The sequence below is a fragment of the Tupaia chinensis genome, unplaced genomic scaffold, assembly GCF_000334495.1.
Source record: "Tupaia chinensis unplaced genomic scaffold, TupChi_1.0 Scaffold143935_1, whole genome shotgun sequence".
Lineage (NCBI taxonomy): Eukaryota > Metazoa > Chordata > Mammalia > Scandentia > Tupaiidae > Tupaia > Tupaia belangeri.
Genome location: NW_006203786.1, coordinates 259,102 through 283,819, shown reverse-complemented (window position 1 = coordinate 283,819; position 24,718 = coordinate 259,102).

The following is a 24,718-nucleotide window of genomic DNA, read 5'->3' as shown; positions in this document are numbered from 1 at the left end:
TCATGCTCTGTGCTAAGAACAGCAAAGATATTCCTTGAGCCCCAACTCCAATTTAGATGCCCTGCATTCACCTTCTATGGCAATCTGAATATGTCAAGGAGAAAATCTATTCTAAATAATATATCAATTTTGTCAGTCTCATTCATTTCTTCGACCAATATTTATGACTGTCACACAATAATGAGCGACTTAGACAAGTTTTCTACTCTCTGGTTCTTTTTCCTTTTTCTTTCTTTATTCTGTTTACATTCGATCACTGTGTATCAGCATACCAAATGAATTTTCCCATCCTGAGTACACTGTATATTAGTTCAGTCAAAGATATTACCATAATATTATCATCAACAGATTATTTTCCATTTTTGTGTCCCTCAAATGTTTTGCTTCTTTCTTTTTTCCCTTGATTTCTTTCCCCTCGCCTTCCCCCATTTCCCACTCTCCTCCCACACTGTCTCTAGTATCCACTTGTCTGTCTTTCTCTTCCCACCATAGTGTGCAGACATTCCGTAAATATTGAGTGGAGACATACAACGTCTCTCTTTCAGAGTCTGGCTTGCTTAACTTAGCAGTAAATCTTCCATACTTATCCACTTTCTATCAGATGCCAGAGTTTCATTGTTTTTTTTTATGGCTGAGTAGTATTCCATAATGTGTATGTGCCACACTTTTCAAATTCATTCATCTGTTTATGAACATTTTTGTTCTTACAGGCTAGCAAGGAAGAAAGACAATTGAAAATAACAGTGACATGAGTAAGTATCACAGGAGATAAAGCAGACGATTCTGGGGTGCCAGGACTCTTAACACTTCCCAGGAAGAGGTTATAAAAGGCTTCTTAAGAGAGCCATCTTTTATGTTGATCCTCGGCAAGTTCCAGGAAAAAAACCAGAACCCCCTCAAAGGCTTAGAAATGAAAGAGCACCCACATGGGACTTCCATTAAGTAACATGGAAAAGGCAGTGGCTGGGAAGATATCACTACTGGTAAGATTATGGAGGTGCTGACTTGTGGAAGTCATGTTTCAGAAGGTAAAATGTTATCCCCAAACAACAGGAAGACCATTGAATGATTTCAAGAAGGGCAGTAACACGATGGGTTTGCTTTTTAGAATGGCCAGTATGGCTGCCCATGAGAAATGCGGGGACACTAATCAGAACACTGTTACTAACCCCAGTGAGATGACAGTGGACCAGACTAGATAGGATCAGGAAGGAAGAAATGGTGAACAGATTTTAGAGGTGCTTAGGAGGCAGAATTTATAGGATTTACAGACTTACTAGGGGAAAAGAAGATATGAGGAAGAAACAGTAGTCAGGGATAATCCTAAATTCCTGGATTGAAGTAGCTGTGGGTAACATTCTTATAACTGAAAATCTTTGGAAAAAGAGGAAGTTTTGAGAGAAAGAGAATAAGCTTAGTTTCAGACATGTTGATTTTTTTTTTTTTTTTGAGAGATTTTCACTGTAGGGTGCGTGCGCTCGCCAGACAGACAGAGAGAGACATAGAGACAGAAAGCGAGAAATCACCCCCCCAGGGGGGATGGTCACGTCGCAATCCCTTCTCCTCCATTCTCCTCTCAGGATCTTGAGCACGCATGCACACGCGCCCGGCGTGAGTTTTAAGCCACCAGGTCCGGGACACGAACCACGGTCGACTACGTGGGAGTCCAGCGACGTAGCCATTACGCTAACTGCTGGTTCCCTCAGACATGTTGATTTTAAAGAGACTTTCAAACAGAGTTGTGAAATAGATATTTGAATATGTATGCATTAGAGTTCAAAGGAGGGGAAAGAGAAAGTTCTGGAAATGTGAAAGCCATTGTCACAGAGATTGTAATTAAGGGCAAGGGGACAGAGACAGGGAGTCTATTGAGGTAAGGACTATACTTTGTGTATCTCCAGGGTCTAATACTGTGCCTAGAACGGTGTAGGAACTTCAGTCATTTTATTAAATAAATGAATAAATGTTAGTTAATTAAATAAGTAACTGTGAGATACAATCAAGTTCAACTTGGAAATTTTCTAATATAAAATATTGAAACATTGCTTTTGGTAGTGAGTATTAACCAAGTTTTTAGAAAAGCAGTACTAAAGTGGATAATCTAAAAATAAAGGTTGGGTAGAACGATCACTACTCTGAAGATAAATGACATGTGTTTCATTTGTACAAATTAAGGGACACAGTTACAGTCCAAAATTACCAAAGCAGATTGCAAATGCTATTTTATTATCGTCATTTGTACAGTGTCTGTGATGGTGCAATTAAAATTTGATAATCATATTTGTCTATGCATAATAATTAGCAAGAGACAAAGAGATTAAAAGGGTAGTTAAAGAGAAACCGAAATGAGCAAGCTTCAAGCCATGCAGCTGGCTCTATGCAACCTGCTTTCAGGGAGGGCCTGTCATGGTGGCCTGCTTTTCTTTTTCCACTGACACCCTCCACAGAGCTTACACTGCGGGGATACGGCACAACTCCTCTTTTGGATTATTGCAGTGATTTTTGTAATTATTTTCACAGGGAGCTCTTTGAATCTTTTTGTTCTTTTACCGGACATAGCATTTAGATGTAAGAATGCATCCCGAGACCCAGCAGTATATGCCAGTCATGGTAATGGGCATCGATCCATGGATCAGAAAAAGGATATGCCCCAGTACTTTGTAAGCATGTCTCCTTTTCCTCTTTTTCCCTTGGTTAAATTATTCTTGGTTGGGTTTTTTGTTTGTCTGTTTTTGCATCGGAATACCTAGACGGTACAACTCAGAGATTTTTTTTTCAATTTTTTCATATTATCCCAGTCGTTAGTACTTTGCTGGATGATAAAACTCCATAAAACATCACCAATGCATTGTGGAGGAAACGTTCTGGCCAAAGTCAGAAAAGCATTCACCTCGCAATGAACCTGCTTGATAGGTAGAAGAGTAGAAGATCTTAGAAAAGATCTTCAGCCTGTCTGGGCCTCTTCTGTCTCATACGTAAAATAAGAGATTGGGTTAGTTACTTCAAAAGCCCTTTCTAGGTCGTAATTTTGTTATTCTTTTTTTGGGGGGGAGAGGTTTTTGCTATAGGGCGCGTGCGCTCGCCAGACAGACAGAGAGAGACGGAGAGACAGAAAGTGAGAAATCACCCCCCAGGGGAGATGGCCACGCCTCAGTCCCTTCTCCTCCATTCTCCTCTCAGGATCTTGGGCACACACACCCGGCATGAGTTTAATCTACTGGGTCCGGGACGCGAACTATGGTCGACTACATGGGAATCCAGCGACATAGCCATTACGCTAACTGCTAGTCTCTATAATTTTGTTATTCTATACTTGGGACATTTTATTGCTTTAAAATATGTAATCTTTATTTAATTTGACTTTGCATTATTATTTTGTTATATATGTTCTGCATCAAATACAAGTTTCTGATATACTATGTATCCAGTGGACACTAAAGGCCTAGAGACATACCAGGAATATGATAACACTAACAATAATACGGGGGGAGAGGTTTTTGCTATAGGGCGCGTGCGCTCGCCAGACAGACAGAGAGAGACGGAGAGACAGAAAGTGAGAAATCACCCCCCAGGGGAGATGGCCACGCCTCAGTCCCTTCTCCTCCATTCTCCTCTCAGGATCTTGGGCACACACACCCGGCATGAGTTTAATCTACTGGGTCCGGGACGCGAACTATGGTCGACTACATGGGAATCCAGCGACATAGCCATTACGCTAACTGCTAGTCTCTATAATTTTGTTATTCTATACTTGGGACATTTTATTGCTTTAAAATATGTAATCTTTATTTAATTTGACTTTGCATTATTATTTTGTTATATATGTTCTGCATCAAATACAAGTTTCTGATATACTATGTATCCAGTGGACACTAAAGGCCTAGAGACATACCAGGAATATGATAACACTAACAATAATACTTCCATTCTTTGGGCATTTACCATGGCCCAAGCACTGGCCTAGGCATTTGTTCTATCTCAATCTTTGCAACATTATTATACAGTAAATATTAATGTCCTCATTTTACAAAAGAAGAGACTAAGACTTGCATATGTTGGTAGCTTGTCAGGTAGAAAGTGTTGTAGATGGGTTTCTACCCAGTTCTGCCTGCCTCCAGAGCCTGTGCGCTTTTTTTTTTTTTTTTTTTTTTTAGTGGTTTTGCTATGGGCACATGTACTCACCAGAAAGAGAGAGAGAAAGAGAGACAGAAAGCAAGAAATCACCCCCCAGGGGGGATGGCCACACTGCAATCCCTTCTCCCCCATTCTCCTCTCGGGATCTTGGGCACGCATGCACATGTGCCCAGCGTGAGTTTAAGCCACCGGGTCCAGGACTCAAACCACGGTTGGCTACATGGGAGTTTAGCAACACAGCCATTACGCTAATTGCTGGTCCCCCCAAAAGAATTATTTAATTTTATTTATTTATTATTATTATTCAATTTTGACCAGAGAGAGAGAGAGGGAGAGGGAGAGTGAGAAGGCAAGCTACCAGGTCAGGACTCGAATTATAGTCAGCCAGGCGCGTATGCATGCGTGCCCAATATCCCAGGAGGAGAATGGAGAAGAAGGGATTGCAATGTGGCTATCCCCCCAGGGGGTGATTTCTTCCTTCCTGTCTTTCTCTCTCTCTGTCTTTCTGGTGAGTGCATGCGCCCATAGCAAAAACCTCTCCAAAAATAAAAGTTTTCAATCTTAAGGAAAGGTGATACTGAAACATCAGAAGTAAGTGAAGTGCTTTCATCAGGTACAACTGACCTTTTTTATAAGGCACAACTGGCTCTTATAAAGTATTCTTGATTAAAAATTGAATCAGAATCTAATCAAACCTCCATGTTTACTTCCACTTTACAGTATATACCATGGGCAGATCAATACGTTAAATATGTTCAATGACACCAAAAGAATGTAACACCAACTCCTATGTTCTATAGGACAAGTGAGGCAGTTTCTCCAACCAAAGATGACCTAGTTTTTTCCACTTAATGGCGTGAAATAAAAGGAGATGGATCACAGAATAAAAGATACTTGGTAGGTATTACTTTAAAAATAAGTCATTGGTGTGGTCTGGTCCCAGGGCCTACTAGTTAAGGGAGCCAGATCCCACATGGTCAACTGCATGTTTCGAGTCCCAGCCTGGTGGCTTGAAAACATGCCAGGCACATGTGTTTAAGTGCCCCAACTCTAACAGGATAGAGAAATGAAGGAAAAGGGGTAGCAATGGGAACATACTCCATTTGGAGAGTGGGGCTGCTGTCTCCATTAACCTCTCTGTCTTTCTGTCTCTCTCTCTCTCTGAAAAACACACACCCTTGGCAATACATTAAAAAATAATAAGTAATGGGTTTAGTAATACAACTTCCAGTAATCTCTCCTAAGTAAACAATTAGACAAGAGAGTACAGGTGTGTGTGTGTGTGTGTGTGAGTGTTCACTGCTGTTTGTAATGGTGGAAGTACTACGTATCCACTGAAAAAGATACAGTATTGAAATAGAAAAATACATTAAGAGAGGAAAGAAAAGCAGAGTACAAGCCATAGGTAGAGTATAATGGATAGTATAGTATGACTGAAATGGTAATCAGAAAACCTGGGTTTTGATAGAAAAGCTACTGCTCTCTGTTGGATCTTGGGCAAATTAACTTCCCTAGACTTGGTTTACTCACTTATGAATAGATAGTATTAAAGTTCCTGTCTCACACAGACACGGTAAGATTAAATATAATGATGTGAAGCAGAAAGTCTGGCAAGGTAAATATTCAATATATCCTAGAATATTCATTAGTCTTTTGAGAATGGTCACTTCTACCTAGTGAAGAAATTATGGAGAACTCTTTTTTTTTTTTAAGAAAGTTTTGTTATAGGGCACAAGCACTCACCAGAGAGACAGAGACCAAAAAAAAAAAAAAATCACTCCCAGGTTTAAGCCAAGTCCAGGACTCGAACCACAGTCAACTATGTGGGAGTCCAGCAATGAAACCATTATGCCATCTGCTGGTCCCAATGGAGAACTTTTTTCCCCCACTTTCTATTTTAAGTAGACTTTTGTTGTCATTCAGTTCTAAAATTCTTATAATTTTCAACATGAGAGTATGTGTGTATATCCTTTTTAAAATTAACAAACTATTTTTAGAGCAGTTTTCTATTCGTAGAAAAATTGAGCGGAAAGTACAGAGTTCCATATACTCCCTACTCCGCCTCACACACACAGCTTTCCCCACTATCAACAGCATATCCTTTTAAACCCTCAGTTATTTAGGGTGCAATTAAATTTTCAAAGAAATGGGTAGGTATACTGCCAACTTGATATTCTATTACACTGTCATTAGAGAAAACAGTTTGCATGATCTTGACTCTTCAAAGTTATTCTGATGGGGACCAGCAGTTGGCCTGATGGCTATGTCGCTGGACTCCCATGCAATCAACCGTGGTTCAAGTTCTGGACCCAACAGCTTAAACTCATGCTGGGTACATGTGCATGTATGCCCAAGATCCTGAGAGGAGAATAGAGAAGATGGGATTGCGCCATGGCCATCACTCCTGGGGGTGATTTCTCGCTTTCTGTCTCTCTGTCTTTCAGGCGAGCACATGCGCCCTATAGCAAAAACCTCTCCAAAAAATAAAATAAATACAATAAAAAGTTATACTGAGGACCTGGAAAGGATCTGGGCTCATGCAGTGGGACCTTCCTGAGCACACAGGGTATGTTCGCACATTCCCATATTCTGAGTTGGCTCAGACAGGGATGGAGCTCAATGTGTAGACGCTACTGGGGGTGCCTGTCTCTCTCTCTCTCTTTCCTTCTCATGGGAGAAATAAATTAATGAATACTTATTTATAAAAAAAAAGACTATGTGACACCAAATTTAGATTTTTTTTAAATTTATATTTAAACTTTCATTTTCTATGTAACCTAGTACAATGGTAAATATTTAAAAGATGGCTTATTTTTGCATGTGTGGGTCTATGTATTTTCTATGTTATCTGTCTTTTTTTTTTTCTTAAATTTGCCAGAAGACACATGCACTCCCCAGAGAGAAACAGAGAGAACTGGGAGTGAGAAAGCACTCCTCCCATGAGGCATGGTCACACCGCAATCCCTTCTCCTCCATTTCTCCTCCTTTTCGGGATTTTGGACATACACGTGCACATACCTGGTGTGTTTTTCAAGCCGCTGGGTCTGGGATGCAGACTGTGCTGTCAGCCATGTTGGGTCTAGCCACCAGCTCACCCTGTCTTTTCATGTATGTATATGTTTTTAAATCTCTGATTATAATGTGAATTTGTTCATTCTTCTTGTAATTGTTTTATATTTTCAAGGTTAAATAATGGCGCTCTTAATCCCTAGTGATCTTTTATGCCTGATATCTATGTATATATATGGATATATAGATATATATGTATATATATATCTTGATATATATATCTATATATAGTTTAACGTAAACTATATAAGGTAGCAGAAGGAAAGGAGCGATAGGACAGAATGAGCATTATAAGCGTGAGAACACAGCAGTGGCTACTAGCATGTCATTTTGGAAGGAGATTGATCTAGATTCAAGTCTGGACTCTAAAGCCTGTCCCCTTTAAGCCTTACTCATCTGTAAAATGGTATTTAACTTTAATCCAAATTTCCACCTTTGAGGTGCCTTGGGGTAAGAGTCAATGCATTACAGAATCCTTACAAACTTCCCTAAGGTCTTGATTGGTAAATAAATCAATGTTGACTTTGAATAATGTTTGGGTCAGAGAAAGTTTACTTGTAGTAATGAAAAGGAAATTATAAGAAAATATTTTCCTTAGCTACATGTTTTTCTAAACTAAAATATTTACCCAGTGGGTAATTGCAGTGTATTGGTCAGTGGTCCTGAATCCTTGGATTCTCAGAAGCACGAGAGGAACTGAGAATAAAGGAAGAATCCCCAGAATTCTCTACTTCACTGTGTGATCTGAAGGCAGAAGAAAATCTTCTCTCAGTTATCGTTTTTCGAGTACATTCTAACTAAACCAAAGTAATTTGTTAATTTAGTCATACTACTTCCATACCCCAAAAAACTTATAATAATGAGATTAAAACAATGAGATTTTGGGAACCAGCAGTTAGCGTAATGGCTATGTCGCTGGACTCCCACGTAGTCGACCGCGGTTCGTGTCCCGGACCCGGTGGCTTAAAACTCACACCGGGCGCGTGTGCGTGCGTGCCCCAGATCCCGAGAGGAGAATGGAGGAGAAGGGATTGCGGCATGACCATCCCCCCTGGGGGGTAATTTCTCGCTTTCTGTCTCTATGTCTCTCTCTGTCTGTCTGGCGAGCGCACGCGCCCTACAGTGAAAATCTCTCAAAAAAAAAAATGAGATTTTGTTTAATGCCTTTTTTTTTCATTTTTTTTTTTTTTTTTTTGAGAGAGATTTTTGCTATAGGGTGTTTGTGCTCACTGGAGAGACAGAAAGAGACAGAGAGACAGAAAGTGAAATCCCCTCCAGAGGAGATGAACACATCACAGTCTCTTCTCCTCCATTCTTTCAGGATCTTGGGCACGCACACACAGACACACCCAGTGTGAGTTTTAAGCGCCCAAGTCTGGGACTCGAACTGTGGTTGACTACATGGGAATCCAGTGATGTAACCGTTACACCATCTGATGGTCCCTGTTGTTTTCTTATTTTAAGACCCTCTATTGATATATTCCTTCCATGAACATTCATAAAGCCAAGCCTAATCTTCCCCTGACAAGCTATATCCAAAGAATGTACAGACACAGGTACAAAGTCTACAGATGGCAATAAGGAATGCCTGCCTGGAATGAACGAAATTTATAAAAGTCATGAATAATGAACTTTCCAAAGTATCCACAGATGTATTGTTTTATCCAGCTCTAAAATCACTCTTCTTGGGCCGGCCCTGTGGCCTAGTAGTCAAGAGAGCCACATCCCACATAACTAATTGCACAATCAAGGCCAGGACCCAACAACTTGGGAAGCACGCCAGATGCAAGTGCCTGCATACCCCAAATCCTGATGGGACAGAGAAATGGCAGAAAAAGAATTGCAGTATGACCACGCTCCATGGGGGAGGCTGGCTTCTGTTACCTCTTTCAGTGTCTGTCTCTCTGCCAGTGCATGCACCTTCTAGCAAATTGAAAATAAGACAAAACACTTTTCTCTGTCCCTTGCTTATCCAGAGCTCGGTGCAGCTTAATAGCATGTATTTGTGCCTCTCCTCTGTGCCAGGCATTGGTCTAAGAACTGGAGGAGCCAAAATGGGCAAGAAATTGTCCATCGTGAAGGAATTCTCATCTGTTTAATAAGCAAGTAAAGCAATGAATTCATGCCGGTTTACTCCAGAGCTTAAAAACAGGTAGCCTGCAGGCATTTGACCCACATGGCATGTTTACTTTTAATCAGAGATTTCAAATAGAAGCATTAGTTTTGAGGTTCTCTGGAGAGTCAGCAAACACAGAAAGTATAACATTTGGATCCACATTCCTATATGGCTGCAGTCCGCTTGAATTAGAATCCCTGTTCTCTTTAAAGACTGTGAAGGAAGATGTGACAATTTGCCTTTGGACTCCTCAGGCCGCCGTAATCTGCACCCAGGTTGCTTCACACAGTCTCACACTTGGGTTATCCACCTACTGCTGTAGGATCGGATACCTGTACCAAACAATCACGAGTAAGATGGTTTTCTGAATAATTAATGTTCACCTTCACAGCATTTACAAGCAATGCCTTCATCCTTCTTTGCATCTAAAGGCAAGATTCTAAATAAAATCATTTGAATAAATACAAAAACCCATGCAGCACCATTAATAAGGCTTCAGGAGGCCCTAGGGCAGCAAGGAATGGTCTTGAGGTTTCTTTAGTTAAAAATAAATAAATAAATAAAGTACTAAATATGTTATATGGTCTATAGAGAATTGAACCGGACGACTCTTTAGCTGAGCAGTCCCCAAACTGATGTTTGTTCACGATGACAAACCTACACGTTTATGAGGTTTTTGTATTTGCTTTCAGCAAATAACCTGTAAGTGCTGTACAGGGGAAGGTAAAAAGATTTGCTGTTAACCAGAGAACAACTATAAAGTAATTGCCCATGAGGTCATATCCTAACTTTCAATGTGCGATACAGAGTTCTCTGTATCTGAAAAAGTCAGCTACTGTGAGCAAGGAGCTAAGCTGAAATCTGGAGAGAAAAATATGCACTCTGAAGATAAATTACCCAGATTCCTTCTAGCAGGTGAATTTAGAATCCAGTGTTAGTTTCTGATGGAAATGTGCAGAAAATGAGTAAAGCATTTGAAACTGAAAGTGCAATTGCACTGATGCACTTAATTTTCCAAGGTTCAACCTGACCCACATAATTAGACATGGTTTGTACATTTCAAGAGTTTTAACATTTTTTTCCAGTTCAATGAAAGGATTATTTTCACACTCGAGGTATAGCAAGAATTTGTGATAGCCTTTCGAAACAAGTAGGCTTGTCAGTTAAAAACCACCAATGCATCCTTTTACTCATATTTCCATTTATAATATTGGCAATTCTTCCTTAAACAATTGTCCGAATAATTGACAGGGTATATGCACTTTTTAAGTTTGTTTTTTTTGTGTGTGTGTGTGTGTGTGTGTGTGTGTGTTTGGAGAGATTTTCGCTATAGATAGGGCGCGTGCGCTCGCCAGACAGACAGAGAGAGACATTAGAGACAGAAAGCGAGAAATCACCCCCCAGGGGGGATGGCCATGCTGCAATCCCTTCTCCTCCATTTTCCTCTCGGGATCTTGGGCATGCACGCACACGCGCCCGGCGTGAGTTTTAAGCCACCGGGTCCAGGACGCGAACCACAGTCGACCGCGTGGGAGTCCAGCGACATAGCCATTACACTAACTGCTGGTTCCCTTAAGTTTGTTTTCATTTTAGTTATGATAGCACATGCGTGCACAGGAGAGAAAGGAGGAGTGAGAGAGAGAAGCCTTGACAGGGACTTGTCATGCCACCATCACCGTCCTCCAGCCCTCCAGCTCATCAGTTTGGGGCATGTGCACACATGCACCTAGTGTGTTTGCAGACCATCCCCAAGATCTGAACCTGTGGTCAGCAAGGAGATTCTAGCACTGCAGTTCCTTTTGCTGCCAACTTGCCACCTGGCTGGGTTTGCACTTTTCTTTTTTTTTTTTTTTTTTATCGTGTGTCATCTCTGAGTAATGGGAGAGAAAGAGAGGCTTTTGTTCTGGACCTCGAGCGGAATCCAAAGTTTACATTTTAATTCAGCCAAGCGATTTGAGTCTAATATGGTCCCTTTCTGCTTGGATCAAAGCAGGGATGAAGGACCAGGCATAAAGAACCAAATGATTCACAAACTTGAGCTGCAGTACCAAGAAGAATTTCAGGGCACTTAGACTTAATGGATAAAATTTTATTTCATCAACTATTTGCATTGGAAGAAATTGTTTTTCCAAAATATTTTTCATAAATGTTCACTTTCCAAAATACTTTCCCTCTTATTAATCTAAGAACACATGCTACAAGAAAAGTTGAGTTAAGGGACCAGCAGTTAGCGTGATGGCTATGTGTGCCCAAAATCCCAAGAGGGGAATGGAGGAGGAGGGATTATGGTGTGGCCATCCCCCCTAGGAGAGGTGTCTCTCGCTTTCTGTAGCTCTCTGTCTTCCTGGCGAGTGCATGCACCCTATAGCAAAAATCTCTCTCTAAAAATGAATACATGAATAAATAAATTTAAATGGATTAAAGACTCAAATGTAAAACCAGAAACTGTAAAACAAACAAATGCAATAGAATTGTTAAGAAACATGTGACTAAATCTAAGTGGACAGAAAGCCAGGTAGAAACCGTGAGGCATGGTCATGAGTAGGGTGAGTACTCGCTGTACAAGCATGGGGTCACGTACAGCACAAGAAGCCACCCACTCACCTGGCCTTCGTAATAGCCAATGCAAGAAGTAAAACCTGATGTATCACATGATTATTTGAGGAAAACCTATTTGAAAGAAATCTTTTCATGATCAACTTGTAGGGGGTGATATTACACTTTACTTAACATCATTAGAGTTAGTGAAACTAGTTCTAACAGGAACAAAAATAATGCACTTTAGGTATGCCACTTTCTGGCTTTGGTTTGGAGACATTTTGGAGTATGTTCGCTGTGAAGGATTACATTCTTTAAGAAATAAAACATTTTTTGAATCAAGCTTTGGGTAAGTATTAGTGGGTTAGCAGACTCAAATTCCTACAGGATCAAGAAGGCAAAATAACTATGTGAAGGAGAATGCCTGTTAAAAACAAACACTATAGGGACCAGCAGATGGCATCGTAGTTATGTCACTGGAGTCCCACCTGGCCGACTATAGTTCCAATCCTGATCCCAGACCCAGTGGCTTCCAACTCACACAGGGCATGTGTCCAAGATCCCAGGAAGAGAAAGGAGAAGGGATTTTGGTGTGGCCATCCACCCCACCCTGGGGGTGACTTCTCACTTGTCCTCTCACTATCTCTGTCTCTGTGTCTTTCTCCAGTGAGCACATGCCAAAACTTCTAAAACACACACACACACAGTGAAAAATGGCATTTTTACATATGTCCTCTATTTGAAGGTACAATAGGAACCGTGCAGCCCAGATCCTATCCGTCAGCCATCCTGTTGTGATCATAACTGAAATGGGGCAGATGTTGCCAGATCTCTTATTTTTCCCGCATATTAGTCAGAGCTCTGTTGTAGAAAAAGGAAACTACTCTAGCTATTTTAAGCACAAAGGGTAAAGGGTTTCAAGACAATTCCTCATGGAATTTGGTGCTTACGAAGTGTTGAGGCTGTTTCTCCAAGGACTGACTGCCAGAAGAACAATGAAGAACCAGCCCCTAGGGAAGCTGCCAGTCCTGCCTTCCTGAAGGAGAGCTCTGGGACCATTAGAGATTAGGAAGCTACTACTGCCATTACGGTAGGCTTCAGAGCCAGGCCTCACCTGTGAGCACCACACTGACTACAACACAGCAGGTAAAGTCACTTCTGAGCCCACCCTGGACCCCAGGACGCTGGTGACAGAAACACGGCTCCAGTCCAGTGTCCTTGATCAGATGTCCTCTTAAGTCTCACTTGAATGTATCTGATTGGGCAAAGCTAAAGCTAGTTAGGTCCAGATGCCCAGCTGTCCAGCCCTTGTGGGTATGGGATGGAGGAGGGATGGAGTGGGGAACGTATAGAGCATGTGCAGAGTAATAATCCATTGTATCCACCTTGTCCTGTTCTTATGCAAAAATCACCTGAGCTTTGTAATGCTAGCAATTAATTCAGTTTTTAAAATGGACAGGCCTGGGACTGGCAGATGGCGGAATGATTACATCGCTGGACTCCCACATAGTTGACTGAGTTCATGTCCTGGATCCAGAGACTTAAAATTCTCACCAGGCATTTGTGCGTGAGTGCCCAAGATCCTGAGAGGAGAGTGGAGGAGAAAGGACTGTGGCGTGCCATTCCCCCTGGGGGGGGTCATTTCTCACTTTCTGTCTATCTCTCTGGTGAGCACATGCACTCTACAACAAAAATTTCTCTTAAAAAAAAAAAAAAGGACATGCCAATAACATGGAAGTTGAGAAAATACTTCTGTGAACAGAATTAGCTTCATCATTGATAGTTGGAAAGGTAGTTTTTGGTCCACTTCAGATCATGGAGGAAAAGAAGGTCAAACTCCAACCAGCCCCCACCAACTTATATATAAATAGCACTTTTTATGGTGCTATGCTCTATTCAGAGCACTTAGACTTGTATGTACTAGCACAAAGATAGTAAATGCTTGATAAAATTATGTTTCAGCAACACACAAGTGCATACAGTAAAAAGTTCTCACTGCCATTCTCCGTATGTAACCCCTAATGCCATGAAGTAAATCAGACTTCATCGTGAAGTTGAATGTGCTGGAAGCGTGCTTTATTTCAAGTCTTCTATTGAGAAAGCTAAAGCCAAAGTGTGGGACTCGTAAGAGAGCTGTCTGATTTGTGTGGTGGCGGATTATTTGGCTGGTGTGTCCAGTGACTGGGGAGTGGGCTACCACTCCAAAGCACAGGGTTCATACCCATCCTGGAACAAATACCATTTCTCACAACATATCTTGTAGCCAAGCAAACCAATGCAATTTCTTGAGTCAGATGTGTTTTACAAGCTTTGTGGTAATCTCAGACTTTGTAGTTAATGGTCACATTGATTGTTAATATTTGAATATCTTAGGGAATGTCTTCCCCTGCTCTGTAAACATTAAAAGAGAGGAGCTATAATTTATTATATTCTAAAACACTGTAAGCAAATATTTAAATTTCAATAAAAGACCTTTGTTCTCCTAGCTTGTCTTCCAGCAATATCCCTTATTTATTGTGCTCATGTCTTCACCAGAAACTGAGTATTCTTTAATTTTCTCTTATCTAATGGAGAAGAAGGATAACCAACACTTCTAAAATATTTTATCCAAAAATATATTTTCTTCTAAAGGTGTCTATCAAACCCAAAGTCATCTCTAATTTCATTTATACTTAACCAAGGTCAAATGAAGGGTTTAAGCTTCTCATTTTTATCTCCACAAATGTCTAATGTATACATTCAAGACATTCATAATGTATATAGTATGCACACACGTGTGTATATGTGTGTAAAGAGAGCCGTGCATGCATATGTGTTTGAATGTATTTCATTTTTTTCAAGCACGTTCACATCTTACCTCATTAAATTGTCACAGCAACTATTGAGGTTACAGGCTACCTATTATTACCTGCATTTTATTGAGGCTCAGAGAGGTTTAGTGACTTCAGATAAGCCAGCTAGTGAACAATCAGAATGAGATTTGAGTTCTCTATTTCACTTCTCTTTTCATCACACTACAGTTCTACAACATTTGTCATCAGAAATCATAAAACATAGCTGAAGGGCTTTAGAGGTCCCGAGGAAAATGAGGAACAAAAAAAGTAAGTGAGGAGACACCTCTCAATGACATCTCTTCCCTCCCGGTTATAGGAATTAAGCTACTGCTGCTTTGTCCTCGTGTCTGACTCCCTGAGGACCATCTTAGTCAATCCTACCCCCATGGATTTGGATTCTACTTTCTTTTCAGTCCTCTTAAAGATTGGAAAACTCCTGGGTGACCCCATAGTTTGTGAGCCAGATCCCACATGGCCAACAGCAGTTTGAATCTTAGCCCCAGAGGCTTGGAAAACACACAAGGCCAGTGTGTGTGCATGCCAGAATCCAGACACAATGGAGAAATGGAGGAGAAGGGATTGACCATGGGTGCTTTCTTCATCTCCCTCCCTCTGTCTCTCTCTGGCAAGTGTACATGCCCTCTGGAAATATAAAAAAAAAAAAAAAAAAATTGAAAACCTCCTGAAGTTTAGTATTTTTTTCCTTTCCAAAATAGTGTTATATTTTACTTATGATTAATTTAGAAAAAAATGGTTCTCTAAAGATAAAATAGAAATCATCAGTAATCATGCTATCCAATTATTTCTATCACTTAAATATGGCTATCTATGTTTATATATAAATTTATATAAGTGTAACATTTTAAAAATGAGGTTGTACTATGCATTCTCTTTTTCAAGGTGATTTTTTTTTCCTCTGGAAATAGAAAGCTATCACAAGTACATATTCATGTCATAAAATAGTCTCTTGCAAGAATTATTTTAATTTGACAGGGGGTGTGTGTGCTTGCCAGAGAGAGAAGTGGGGTGAAGCAAGAAAGTCCCCCCTCATAGGCCATGGTCATGCCACAATTCCTTCTTGTTGCTCCCTCCTTTCAGGATTTTGGGCACATACACACATGGGCCCAGCATGTTTCTCAAGGTGCCAGGTCCCGGAACTGAACTACACAATTGTTCGTGTGGGATACAGCTCTTCAACCATTGACTACAGGCTGGCCCTAAAAGGACATTTTTAATGACTATCTCATTTCATGGCATCAGAATTTACTTCATATCCTGAGCTGGACTTTAAAGTTAGTTTGGCTCTTCACCATCATAGATGGTACTATGATTACTTCATTTCCTGTCCCTGAGGGAGAACTTCACCCTAGCCCCACATAAAGCCCCTGGAAGAAGTCACCTTATGCATTATATGACACTTTTCCTCCCAGGAAACAGCTGAATGGACACAGCCAGCCAATCAGTTGGTATTCAGCAAGCAATAAGTCTAAATCAATCAAGAATTTTGACAAAGAGATCCAGCATAAGCAGTAGAGAAAAGGCATTTCACACTTGCAGCCAAAAATCCTTGACTGAAATACAGTGATAAGGCCTGAGATCAGATCTTTTTACATATTCAGAATTATTTCTTTAATATAATTCTTAGAATCGGGAATGCTACCTTAATTTAATACTTTTTTAAAGGCTCTTGATGTATATTACCAAATTGCTTTCTAGAAGCACTGAACCAGTTTTTTTCTACCCCCAACCACGATGAAAGGTAAATTTAGTTTTCCAATTGAATTTCCAAAATGGTATCTTAAATTGTATATATATGATCTGGATGAATTTTAACATTTTCTATGGGAGTTGGCCATTTGTGTTTTGTTTTTTCTTTCTTTCTCTTTTTTAATGAGAAAAAGTTGAGGAGCAAGAGAGACAGAGAGATTTGGACAGGGTCTCACCATCACACTATCCTTTGCCCCACCCTCCTGGCTAAGCTAGACTCACACGTACATGCCACCGCACCTGGCCTATTTAGGTGAGTATGGAACCAGATGGGTCCTGATTCAGGTTGGGCCTGGCCATTTGTCTTTCTTTTCTTGTTAATTACCTAGCCCACATTTTCCTGTTGGAATAATCATATTTTCCTTATTTCTTTAAAATAACTTCTTACATGCTACGATTTTAATTTTGATCAAGATTTTTTTTACCATGAGCTAGTGGGAGTTAAAAAATTGGACTAAGGGTTTGGCCAGAGGTCTGACGCTAAAAGAGGATCAGGTCAGGGAGATGGCTACTGAACTTGAGCTGTGAAATACTGCTTTCAGGGACTAAAAATGAAGATTCTCTGCTGAGACTTTACCTTCCAGATTCATTTCTAGAGTGGTAGGGCAACCTCTCTGATGCACAAAGGGTGAAAAATGGAATGAAAGAGAGATTGCAGATCACCTCCTCCTGCATCCTTCTGGACACTCAGATTGAACTTCAAGAATTAGGAAGAAATGCACAACCCATCAGATGAGAAGAAATCACTGCAGGGGCACAAGAAATATGAGAAAGCAAGAAAAGACCTCTCCTCCAAGGGAAAAATATAACTCCTCTTCATCCACAGACAGTACAATGGAACTCACGAAATGTCAGATAAAGAATTTAGAACATTAATAGCAACGAAGCTAACAGAGATGCAAGAGAAGAGAGACAATGAACTCCAAAATATGCAGGGGAAAAGAGCCGACAAGTTCCAGGAGATGAGAAAGTTCTTGCACGATCTGAAAGAGGAAATACCATGAAAAAGAATCAAATGAAACTATTAGAGATGAAGGTTGTAATATGGGAACTCAAAACCTTCTTTGAAAGTATTAAAAGCAGACTGAATTATACAGAAGATCAAATCTCAGATGTAGAAGACAGAATCACTGGCCTAGAAAAATCCACCATGAAGACTGAGAAAATAGCTCAAAAAATGAGAATAATATGCAAGAATCATTAGATATCATTAAACACCCAAACATACAAATAGTAAGTATCCCAGAAGGTGAAGAGACTAACAAGGGCATTGATAATATATTCCATGAAATCCTGGAAGAAAACTTTCCAAACCTAGAGAGGGATTGAAAGATTCAGTCCCAAGAAATACAAAGGACCCCAGATAGAATCAACCTAAAATGATCTTCTCTAAGACATTTTATAACCAGATTGACCAAAATCACAAAGACAAGATACTAAAATTAGCAAGAGAGAAACGTCAAGCTACCCTCAAAGGATATCCCATCAGGCTAACAGCAGACCTCTCATCAGAAACAATGCAAGTAAAGAAAGAATGGAAAAATATATTCAAAGTGTTAAAGGGAAAACAATTTCAACCAAGAATACTGTACCCAGCAAGATTATTCTTCATATGAGAAGAAAAGAAGAACATTCTCAGATAAACAAAACCTGAAAAAATTTACCAACACCAGACCAGCTCTCCAAGAAGTTCTGAAGGAAGTGCTATACCAGGAAAACTAAATACAGACATATAGAAATAAGAGTTCAAAAACAACAAAGAAAATGGCCAACTTAGTGGTAGGGACATGTCTGGAGTTGAATGTTATCTTCCAGAATTTTAAGCAGGAATATTGGACCACAACAGAAGATAGATTAAGTACATGAAACTGAAATAGAATCTTATGACTTTTGACTAAAACATTACTGATTTTCTTCTATGCTCTGTTATCCAGACTTAAGGATTTTTGTCTCCTCTTGAGCTGTTGATAGGTTCATGTACTTACTATTTGAACAGAATCCTAACCTGTTTCCTAGCTTTAAGTCTTAAGCAAAGCTCTTAGCATTTTAAAAATTTTGATTTATTAAAGCTAAAACTGCTGTTCTCAACATTAAAAAATATTTAAAAATATCTATTTAATGACCACAGTAAGCTATATACCATCAGCTAGGTGTTATATATTTATTCTACTCAGAATTTCACGCCTAAAGTCAGACATGTGTTCACAGATAAGTATACATCGGCTGAACTATTGAAACTAGTTAGATATTTGTGAATCAATAAAATAGGAGGGGGAGGGAGGAATGGAAAGCAACTCTAGACACCAGAGACAGTGTAGGAGGAGGATGAGAAATGGCAGAGGATGAGAAATGGGAAAATATATATACATACTATATATATATATATATATATGAAACAAGAAATGGAAAATTATTTGTCTATGATGACATGCATGAGTAAGCCACTATACAGTGTATTCTGGATGGGAAATCAAGTTTTGTATGCTGTGATGATGCTCAGTGAATGAATGTAAAATTAATTACTTAATCAATTTAAGAAAAAATAGGATCAGGTCAGGAGATGCTTTCCATTTTGACTTTGTTCCCTCTTCCCTAGACCGGCATGTAATTTAATGTGGAATACAAATACTTCTGGGATTTTGTAAATAATTTTTATTTTATTTTTTACATTAATTACTGTATATCTCTACTGTACACAAAATTAATTTTCCCAGCTTGAAAGCACTGTATATTTCAAAGGCTTGACAAAACATGCCAGGTGGGGGACGAGCAGGCAGTGTGGTGGATAGGGTGCTGGATATTCCCACACGGTCACCCACAGTTCAAGTCCCAGACCTGGTGGCTTGCCTTCTCCCTTTCCCTTCCTCTCTCTGTGTCACTCTCTGCTCAAGTTAAAAATAAATGAGTGAATAAATAAAAATAAAATAAAATAATAATTTTTTTAAATGCCAGGTGCATGTGCCTGCATACCCAAAACCTCAAAAGGACGATAAAATGGAGAAGGGATTGCAGAGTGACCATCCCCTACATGGGACACTTTCTCACTTTCCCTCTTTCTCTCTCTGTGTCTCTCTTCCACAAGTGCATGCACCTTCTCACAAAAATTAAAAAATATATATATAGTACATCCATGTTATTTTGATCACTTATGCTCTATCTTTATCAAAATAGTGTAGGCTATGTTACAGTAACCAATAAACCTAAAACTTCATGATTTACTGGAACAGAAGTTTTTCTCATTCACTTCACAGTGTGAGGTAGACGAAGCACCCACCCAAGGGAGACCTAGACAGCTCTGCGTCCATCTTGCATCTCTGCCATTGCGAATCCCTTGATCCCAACTCGGAAGATGTAAGAGAGAGAGCAGAGGAAAGAGAGAGAGAGATAGGAACAGAAATTCAGTCAGGAAATACTACATCATTTCTGCTCATACTCCCAAGGGAAAATTGAGAGATACAAACTTTCTGGATCTCCAGGAAGAGAAAAGAGTGTGGTGATCACAGAGCGTTATCTGCCTCAGGGACTAACATTGGCTGTATTAGTAGCTCAGTCCAGATGAACTGTCTTTGAGCAGAGACTTAGGACCACAGGAAAGAAAACAGTTTAATTTCACTTTATTTTTATGTTATATATGTGTGTATATAACATATATACACATAAGTTTCATTTGTTTATTTCTTCCACTCGTGACAGAGACACAAAATGAGAGATGCAGACAAAGCACTTCCTGAGGGCCTCAGGACCGTGATCCTCCCCCCACTTCAGACATTCCCAGATCACGCGAAGGCATGTGCTTTGCGTATGCAGGGAAGTTTCAGACTTGAACTGAACACCTCCCAAGTGGCATCGCCTTGCAGAGCACTGGTATACCTGCGTACTGTCTGGCGCCTATTTTATTATATATTTTATTATAGAAAATTATACTGGGTCAGGAGGTAGCATGGTAGTTAAGGTGGCTGGATCCTAGGTGCCCAACTGTGAGGTTTGATTCCCAGACCAAGTAGCTTGAAAAACATGCCAGGTCTGTGTGCATGCATGCCCAAAATCCTGAGAAAAGAAATGGAGGAGGGACTGCAGTGGGCCTTCCTTTCTGGGGGGAGAGGGGGGTGCTTTCTCTCTCTCACTCTCTCTCTGTCTTTCTCTGGCAAGCGCATATACTCCTTTTACAAAAATTTTAAAAGAAAGAAAGAAAAATATACTAAGGTGAGTAATCAGGTACTTAAACACAAAAATACAATTTACTAGGATAAAATTCTATAAAGCAATGGAATTTTGAATTCAAGGGAGAAAAGAAATTACGTAACATTCCTAACTCTTATCTAGGGGTGGAGGTGGGTGTCAAGTGACTGCACCATTTATATTCAATTGGATGTATTATAACAAGTTGGGTAATGATAGTACTTTTAAAAGCCCATATTTACAACAGAGCATAAATTATATCCTTTGCAACTGTTTACGCTCTTGATAAAATTTTTTAGATTACAACATAAAACTGGAGGAGGGTACATAGCTTTTCAAAATTCTTTTAGGAGATATTAAACAAAAATGTTAAAGCCCTGTGTCTTTATGGAGAATACCTATTCAGTTTGATTTCATTATTAAAACAGTAACAAGAAAAAAAAAAGGAAAATCAGTTTTTAGTAAAAGTGCTTCTACTATACTAGATTTGAAAACCACAAGTATTGGGACCAGCAGTTGGTGTAATGGCTATTTCGCTAGACTCCCATGTAGTTGATCAATCACGGTTCAAGTCCTGGACCCAGTAGCTTAAACTCACGCCGGGTGCATGTGAATGTGTGTGCAAGATCCCAAGAGGAGAAGGGATCGCAGCGTGGCCATCCCCCCAGGGGTGGGTGATTTTTCGCTTTCTGTCTCTCTGTCTTTCTGGCGAGCACACGCACCCTATAGCAAAAACTTCTCCAAAAAAAACCACCAAAAAACCAAACAAAAAAAAACAGGCATTTAGGGTACCAACTTCCCAGGAAGTCTAGGGATAGAGCTGTAGCTACAGAAATGCTACATTTCTCAGCAGAGTTCACACAACAGGGTAAAAGCCAGACCCACAGCCAGCCACAGCCAGCCACACCAGCTCACCTCTGCAGCCAAGCTACCTCAGCATTTAAGTTTTCCGTCCTGAAGTCAGTGAATTCTTCTTGCCGCACCCATCAGCTGTCATACTGAACCACTTTTACAAATAAACGTTCTACCACTTCGGAAGAATCTACAACAGCCTGTCTTTCTGACTGCTGAAGACGGCCGTCTTAGATAGGGGTCTAGCTCTCCTCGCTATAAAGGCCCATTGACCTTTACTGCAAGTGAAATAGCTTATGAGAACAGTAAACGGCTAACCTTACTGTACTATAAAATAGAATTCCCTGCAGCCTCTCCTCTCGGCTCTGAGAGGCCTGTAATAGCATTCCTCATAAAAACCTCCATGTCATTTCTCAGGTGCAACTCTTTACAGAAGTACAACGAGGAGTTTCCAAATTTGCTTGAAGAGAAGATTGTCTAAGGATAATGCCAACTACTTAGCAGGTGTTTCTTAACTGGAATTCGAGATCACTTTATTTCTGCATTTACCTTTTTGTAACCAGTATAAGTGGCAACTGGAAATATGCCGGAAACACAGGAAAGAACGCTTAACATTAAAAGTCCATGGAGAACACCATTCCACTAAGAGATCAAAAAGCAGCCTTATTCTCTGAACCAATGAAGTTGAAAGCCATGGAAAAGAAACTTCTTTCAGGTTTCAAAAAAGTTTTTGAAATGATCGTGTACTGTTCCCCAGGACCAACCATTGGCAAGGTGAACTGGATGGTAGGCACCCCAAGAACCGAGGAGAAACACGTGATCAGCTTAACAGTCAAAACTGCAGAGCGCTTCTCTGCTCAGCACGTAGCCAACCGCATCCTGGGTCCTTTTTCACCCTCATAAATGACAGCATTTTCTTTCTTTCTTTATTGGTCTGTTTCCCCGAAAGAATATAAGCTCCAAGAGCACTGGGATTGTGCCTGTTTTGGCCAGAGTTTTGAAAAGAGCCTAGCGTATTGTAGACTTTTAACAGATCTTCTTAAATGAGTGAATAAATCCCCACCCTAAAAAGGACCAAGGCGTAGTGGTTAAGGCGCTGGACTCCCACATGGTTGATCACGGTTCAAGTTCCAGATCTGGTGACTTAAATGTCACGCTGAGCACCTGTGTGTTCATGCCCAAAATCTGAGGAGTAGAATGGATGAGAAGGGATCGCAATGTAGCCATCTCCCCTTAGGGGGCGATTTTTCACTTTCTGTCTCTCTCTGTCTTTCTGGCAAGCACACAATCGCTATAGCAAAAAGTCTCTCGAAAAAGAAGCAGCACATAGATTCACAAACGGCAGATAGTAAAACCTCAATTATCAATAATACTCATTCATGCATTTATTTAGGGGGGGAAGTTCGAGCAATGTGATAAGAAGGGACTTAGAGAACCAAAGGATCTTCTGGAATGAATCAAGTTTCCTAGAGAAAGTGGTTAGATTGGACTTCGATTTTCTGGGGCAGGGTCACACTTGGGAGACAGGACAAAGTGTGGACGACATACAGGAAATATAGGTTTAATTTTATGCCTATAACTTTACATCAAACAACTGGTTGAGGATTGCTAGCAAAGAATTCATGATAGTCAAGAAACGAATACAACTCTGTTTGGTGCATTCAGCTTACACCAGGTACCGAGCTGTCCTTCCTTCTAATGGATGTCCTGATGATTCCTGGTTCTGCCCCTCAGCAGGGGTTACAGTCACGGCATCACCGAATTTTAAAAAATGTTCTACCTCTACAGGGAAGTTAGTCTGTAATCTAAGAATAACTTGAATAGGTCTAGACCCAGTGTTAGCTCCAAAGGGCACATTTGAAATATGTAATCTACATGATGACCAAGTGTGCAGATCGTATGCCTGTGTGTGGTTGGGTGGCCACTCCGCTATCATTTTGGGAGTCAATCCATCTTGGGCAAAAGATGAAGAAAGTGACGTTACACACTGTCTGAGAGTATCTTCCTCTTCTCTCTGAGTGGAGAGTGAGTCAGTGTTGTCCAAGCTCTGAGAGGTAGTGATTCTCTTGACATGTGACATGTGGAAACACCGTGAGGCAGGTAACCAGCCCGACGGGGAATCTAAGGCCAGTCTAGAATGAGCTTTACTACTTTTCTTTCAGGCCTGCCCAACTTTGAGTAATATCTTGCTAAGTTTTTCCTGGAGTCATTTTCCTTAGGAGATAAAAGTAGACTGTCTCAAGGTCTCATGCTGGCTGAAGTAACAACAGGAAGAGGAGCTCCCCTTTCTCTTCATCTCCGGTGAGGCCAGGATGGGTTGGCCGCAGCGGTCACCAGCAGAAGTCCACTGGGCTCAGAAGATCGTGTGGAAGCCGCTCCCTGTTGTAACAGCAGAGCAGGGAAAACAAGGAAGCCCTGCCTGACTCAGGGTGCTTAGGTGGCGTCTGAGAGCCCTGGAGCCCTGAGAAACAGGGAGGGACTGTCAGAGGGAAAATCATGCCTATCAGTCAGGCCAGGAGGTGCTGGAGCTATCAGGTCATTAAAATAAACCATTATTAGGGTCAGCAAGTGCCATGGTGGCCAAGGCACTGGACTCCCATGTGGTTGACCATAGTTTGAGTCTCAGACTCAAGTAGCAGCCTGAAAATCACACAGTTTGCATGTGTATGCATGCTCAAAATCCTGACAGGAAAAAGAAGAGATTGTGGTGTGGCCATCCACCTGAGGGAGTGATTTCTCACATTTTCTCTATCTTTCTCTGCCTCTTTCTGGCAAATGCACACACCCTATGGCAAAAACCTTAATAAATTAATTTAATTTAATAAGCCTTTCTAGATATACTCTTTTACTAATACTGCATTTTTGTACAAGTTATTTATTATGATAGCTTTAAGAAATTATCTATTTATTCTAATGTTTTCCAAGGCAACTTCTTGGTTAATGGCGAAATACAAAAAGACTTCCCATTAACGAGCGAGAAAGGCAATGTTGCTTAACAAACTTAGCTAATTTTGTGTAACTATTATACAATTAGATGAGAGAAAAAAATGTGTAAAATGTTTTTTGAATGAGCCATAATGATTATTATTTACTGATGGTATCACAGCTAAAGGAGAGTCACATGGAAAATGATTGGAAATAATAATAATAATACCCACTAGGAAAGCTAGTTCTTTTTTTTTCTTTTTCTTTTTTCTTTCTTTCTTTTTTTTTTTTTTTTTTTTTTTTT